Source organism: Mustela putorius, unplaced genomic scaffold, assembly GCF_011764305.1.
Source record: "Mustela putorius furo isolate JIRA1106 unplaced genomic scaffold, ASM1176430v1.1 tig00003899_pilon_pilon_pilon, whole genome shotgun sequence".
Lineage (NCBI taxonomy): Eukaryota > Metazoa > Chordata > Mammalia > Carnivora > Mustelidae > Mustela > Mustela putorius.
This window is the reverse complement of record NW_025422048.1, coordinates 3,081,455-3,087,970: the sequence shown is the minus strand read 5'-3', so window position 1 is coordinate 3,087,970 and position 6,516 is coordinate 3,081,455. Positions and strand designations below refer to the sequence as shown.

General features: G+C 39.1%; 1 pseudogene; it reads right to left on the bottom strand.

The window, feature by feature from the left end:
- Window positions 1-4,673: 4,673 nt before the first annotated feature.
- On the bottom strand, window positions 4,674-5,460 carry LOC123388463 (annotated as a pseudogene).
- Between the last annotated feature and the right edge of the window lie 1,056 nt (window positions 5,461-6,516).

Here is a 6,516-nt window from a genome sequence, read left to right as displayed (position 1 = left end):
TTTGTGCCACAAAGGAAACAATCAAAATGAAAAGGCAAATTATTTGCAAATAATATATCTGATATAGAGTGATTTAAAAATGCAAACAACTTTAACAGTATGCTTTTCAAACCTTCCATGGCTGTTTACTACAGATAATAAAATTCACTTCTTATCTTGACCTCCAAGATTCTGAGTTACCTAGCTTCACCTATTACTCCAACCTCATCTGAGTCCAATCTCTTGTCATTCCTCATGTACCAGCCCCATGGGCCTTTCCCCTTCTTTTTCCTTAAACATATCAAACTCGGTCTATATTTAGGGCTTTGGAGCTTACTTTTCTACTTGCTTGAAAAACTCTACCTCTCAGATCACTATATGACTGACTCCTTCTTGCTAATTACTCTCCACTCAATTGTTATTTCCTTAGAGAGACCCTCTCTGAACTAGCCAACCTAAAGTAGGGTTATGAGCACAATGCTTTGACTTTCTTCCTTATGACTCATCACTCTGAGTTATCTCTGTATGTGTATTTGTTTACTTGCTTATTGTGCATCTTTTTTTACTTAAATGTAAGCTCCACAGGGCCAAGACATTATCTAGCTTGACCTTCACTGTATTTCTAGTGCCTGACACTCAGCAGGCACTCAGGAAATGTTTGGGAAGTGAATGAATGAATGAATTAATGATGCATAGAAATAATCCAGGGAAAGGTAATTATGAGGAAGGCAAACCTATCCAGTCTCCTAGGCAGAGGTAGACACCCTGGTCTGTTATCCCTCCTGCTATGATCATATGTTATGATGTACTTGCTACAAGGCCAACTTCTCTCAATAGATGTTAAACTCAATGAGGGCCAGGATCACTCCTGTCTTATTCATCACTGTATGCTTTGTATCTCAGTTTGTCTGGTACATAGGTGGTTTTCAATAATTTTTTGTTGGTTCACTGAATGATTAAATCTCTCCTTCTCAATTAATGGAACATAGATGGAATGAAACCCAACACATCTATCTTTCATAAATGGGAAAGTTGAGACTCAGGGATATTTATCCACCATCACACCTGAGTCAGGCCATAATGCAGGTCTTAGCAGCAGAACTCTTTTCCTGTAAATGATTCAAAAGTTGGCTCAACTAAGATAGCTTTTCAAAGGTGAGCAGCTAAGAAAACAGAAGGCGAATCCATCATTTTTGCTTGGAAATGAAGGGAATCTTGTTATAGAGGTAAAGGGCATAGTCAAAGAAATGCCACATCTTCTAGGACAAGATTCGCCTGGACAAGATAGAGGAATAGAGCAGCTATGTTGAGGCCTGGTATGCACCTGCCAACACTAATAGTATTCAGGTTATATTTCTACTCTTCGAGTGCATCCCCTTCCCAGAAACACCAGCCATATGCCCCTATCTTGTAGCAGGTGTTCTTACCAGCTTTTGATGGAAGGGATTACTGGCAACATCAATGTTTTCTGAGAAAGCCTTGCAGAGTTCTTAAGAAGATGTTAAGTAGACACAATTTAGAGTCAAACAGATCTAGATTTGAATCCTGTATTTTCTACTTACAAAATGACTGTAGCCAAGAGATTCACCTTTCTAAACCTCAGATGCCTCCTCTATAATTTGTGTATAGTAAGAATAAGATTTCCTATGCAGGGCTTTGTGAGAATTAGGTGAGATCATATGAGTAACTGGTAAACTGTGCAGCTCTGTGTTCATGCTTTTCTTGTATCTTTAAAAGATACCCTGTTTGCATTTAATGATTGCTTATGTTCTTTGAGGACAAAATTTTCTTTTTTTTTTTAATTTTTATTTATTTATTTATTTGACAGACAGAGATCACAAGTAGGCAGAGAGGCAGGCAGAGAGAGAGGGGGAAGCAGGCTCCCCACTGAGCAGAGAGCCCGATGTGGGGCTTGATCCCAGGACCCTGAGATCACGACCTGAGCCAAAGGCAGAGGCCCAACCCACTGAGCCACCCAGACGGCCCAGGAGAAAACTTTTTATTTCATCCCTGAGCATCTCATTTGTGCCCAGTACAGAGCAGGGCAGAGAGTGTGTGCCAGTGCAGGCTGTGACCCTGTCTGGGATATAAGACTCAAGGGAAATAGGAAGAGCTGTTGCCAACAGGTTGGCACACTTGGGTCTTTATGTGAATGTAGTTGAAGTAGTGGGTAGCATGCCTAACTCTAAGGGGATAGGCAGACTAAGCTTCCGTCCAGGCAGAATGGTTTGTGATAATGCAGTTTGCCTTATGGAAGTTACAGTACATGAAAGTAAACCCAATGCTGAACCCAGAGCTTCCCAGAATACATCCAGAGGTGGTGACATGTAGTTACTTACCCCTGTCCCAACCTAAGTCAATTCTAAGAACCTAGCTTACTAGCCATAAACCTAATAGGAATGGAGCCAGGCCAGAAAGTCATGGCTCTTGTGTTTTTAGCTGCTGGTAGGAAGTCTGTGGATTGGTAATCTGAAGGGTGGGCAGGGAATAGACAAGACTGAAACAAAGCAGGTTGTGGAGAAAGGGTTGATTTAGATCACTGTTAGATTAAAGATCTTGCATAGGAAGGGAGCCAGGAGCAAAGCCTGCTCCTTGGCTGCAGCCTGAGCTACAAATTACCACCCAAACAACTTAGAGTCACTCAAAATACAAGACTGCAATGGATTCAAAAGCTGTTTCTTTTTTGCCTGAAGTAGAGGCAAGTTTGCCTTTGGAGAAGAAACTCATTTCATTGGAAGCATCATTCTGAGCAGCTATATTGATTATGCCCATAGCAAATATTGATATAAGGTAAACCTCGAACCAGCACCCAGGTTTTTGTGGCCTCCTCATCTATCACAAGCCTCAGCCACTCTACAGCCATGCCTATGAGGAAGTATAGAGAAAGCTATTCACTGGCACAGTTAAGTTGGGGAGAAGACAGCCATCAAATATGGTAATGCCTAGTAATTGACTTTAAATTTGGTACCCGGCAAGACTTTATTCTATTACTTATTCCTTCTCTTCTGCCTTTATCTCCCTTGAATTTTCATTCCTGCCCAATGACTGTTCTAACCTTCTCCTTTTTACCACCAAATTTTTGAAAGAAGTGGTCTGTTTTCATTCTTTATTTTTTATATTTTATTTTATATTTTAAAAATTTCATTTTATTTTTTTAGTGTGCCAATATTCATTGTTTATGTTCGTCTTCTTTCTTGAAGGCATAGCAATAAAGTTACCACTGCCAGCACCACCACCACTCTATCTGGATATCCAACAAGCAGTTTAAATCCCACATGGTTAAAAATTGATCTCCTGCACACTTCCAGTGTTCCAGTCTCAGTTAATTCTGTATTTAGCACTCAGTTGGCCAAACTAAAATGTGGGTGTCATCCTTTACCTACCTCTCCCTTGCCTCATGCCATCTCTCATCCCCTGCTACTTAATTGCTCTCAAGATAGACAAAAATGCTTAATATGGTCTACAAATCTTTGCATGTTCTGACCCCTGTCTGTCAGTTCCATTGTAGTTTGTACCATATTCTCCTTTGATCATGCTATTTAAATTATAATGATTTTATTTCTGTTCCTTGAACACACCATTGCTTCCGTATCTGGCCTCAAGTCCCCCTTAGACCATGTACTTCTTTTTTAGAGAACTTTTAGAAACATTAAAAAACTTTATTTCTTAGAACAGTTTTACATTTACAGAAAAATTGAGCAGATAGTACAGAGAGTTCCCATATACCTCTATGCTGAACACAGTTTTTCCTGTTATTAACATCTTACATTGGTATGGAATTTTCATTGCAATAATGAACTAATATTTATTCAGATTTTCTTATTTTTTAACTAATGTCCTTTTTGTGTTCCAAAATACTATACTATATTTCGTTGTCTAAATATATGTCTCCATAGACTTTTCCTGGTTGGACTATTTCTCAGACTTTCCTTGTTTTTGGTGACTTTGGTTAACGTTTTGAGGAGGATTTATCCAGTATTTTGTAGAAAGCCCAAACATTTAGATTTGTCTGATGTTTTCTCATGATTAGACAGGAGTTATGATATTTGGGAGCAAAATTTCAGAAGTAAAATAACATTTTCATTACATCATATCAAGGCAACACACTATCTACCCAATTTATGATAGCTGAGGTTGACCTTGATCACCTGGCTAAAGTAGTGCTTGTTAGGATTCTAAATTTTAAAATGATTGTTCTCCCTCTGCTTTTCATACTGTCCTCTTTGTAAAGACATCAATATGTGCAACCTTCACTTAGGGAGTGAAGGTTCTTTTCTTTTAGTATCTATACAATTTATTTGTAATTCCTGTGCATGAGAGGCTATCTCTTATCCCCTATCTATTAACTTATTCAGTCAGTTATTTATATCGCTATGGACTCATGAATATTTACTTTATACTTTGGGTTAAATTCCAATATTATTTTATTTTGTTGCTTAAATTATTCCAGCTTTGGCCATTGAGAAGTATTTCTGTTGGCTCCTGTGTCATTTTGACATGTTCCATCATAGTGGGATTTTGTTGTTTCGTTTTCAGCACTTCTTTTTTAAAGGGTAAAATTAATATTTTGTTGTCACTTATAATAAGATGGCAGTTGAGTATATGGTGTTCATATTTGACCTTTCCTTTTTGTAAATAAACAAAATGATAAATTTTAAATAGCCAATGGCTCGTTACATTTTCAGAGAACGTAATTAGGTTAATTCATTATTGGTGGCTTCAACTTTTCCCTCATTAGCACCAGAAAATTCACTCACATTTTTCCCCTTAAAAAAAAAACTGGGGGGCACCTGGGTGTCTCAGTGGGTTAAGCCTCTGCCTTCGGCTCGGGTCATGGTCCCAGGGTCCTGGGATCGAGCCCCACATCCAGCTCTCTGCTCAGTAAGGAGCCTGCTTCCTCCTCTCTTTCTGCCTGCTGCTCTGCCTATTTCTGATCTCTCTCTCTATCAAATAAATAAATAAAATCTTAAAAAAAAACCTGGAAGGGTGGGGTGCCTGGGTGGCTCAGTGGGTTAAGCATCTGACTCTTGATTTTGGCTCAGGTCATGATCTCAAGGTTGTGAAATGGAGCCCTGTGACAAGCCCTGTGCTGAGTGTGGAGTCTGTGTTAAGATACTATCTTTCCCTCTGCCCCTACCCCACCCCCTCCCTCTTTAAAAACAAAACAAAACAACAGAAAACTGGAAGGTTGGCATGCATTTGACGTCACATTCTGAAGCAGCATCCTGACAGTCATACACATCTACTTCAAGGGATACCACGTTGGAATACTTCTGAGAGAGAGAATGAAAGAAAGGCTTTGCAAGGCTCATACCATGTGGCTGAGATGTCAACTACAACTACTCTTGCACTGTTCAAGGCTTATGGAAAATCATACTTGCTCTTTATTGGCTTCACCACTTTGGCAGTTGGAGTCCGCCAAATAATGGTAAGGACCGATGAATGTGGATCCAAAAATGCCAGACAGATCTTGCAAAGCATACAGCCTGCCTTCTCTTTATAGAAACTAGCACTTATTTAAAAAAAACTTATTTATGTATTTGACTTTTTATTTGAATATAGCTGACACACAAACAGATGGTTGCCAGAGGAAAGGGGGCCTAGAGGATGGACAAAATGGGTGAAGAGATGTGGCAGATACCCACTTCAAGTTATGAAATGAATAAGCCACAGGAAGAAGAGGCACAGCATTGGGAATATAGTCAATAACATTGTTAGGGTGTTTTGTAGGGACTGATGGTAGCTACACTTGTGCTGACCACAGTATAACATACAGACTTGCTGAAACACTATGTTGTACACCCGAAGCCAAATGCTTTTGGCATTTTTTTATTTTCTGATCCTACAAGATACTTGGCTTATCTTGTATATTACTTACCCCAGTCCTAGAAGCAGCTGTTTCTCCAAGGATTTCTTGGTTCCTTTTATTGGAGAAAGGTATTAGGAACCAAGATCTAGGTGCTAGGTGTGCTTGCTGTAGTATACTTTTATTAGTTGCAATTTTACATCTGTTTGTTTGATTATTTAATGAATGTCTTTCTCATCCACAAGGTGTTCTAGTACAGTTGGGACTGAGTATGCTTTCGCTTCTATTATGTTCCCAGTGCAAAGCACAGGCTCTGTCACATAATATGCATTTAATAAATACTTTCTAGATGAAAGAGTGTTTATATTTCATGGAAATGTCATCCTTATTTTCATCCAGGACAGATATATCAGAGTAATCTAAGTCTCCATCATCCTTTTCAGTCTTCATTTCCAATCATTAAGTCCTGATAATTTCTAGAATGCATTTTCTAATTTTCACTTTAGCACTGCATTGATTCAAGTGCTTATTTCTTATCTACAGACAACAATAGCATCCCATGTAGTATCCATACTTCCAGTTCAATCTATACTTCATATTGGTAGAAACGAACAAACTCCTTCTAGAATTTATATGAGGGGCGCCTGCGTGGCTCAGTGGGTTGCAGCCTCTGCCTTTCGCTCAGGTCATGATCCCAGGATCCTGGGATCGAGCCCCACATCAGGCTCTCT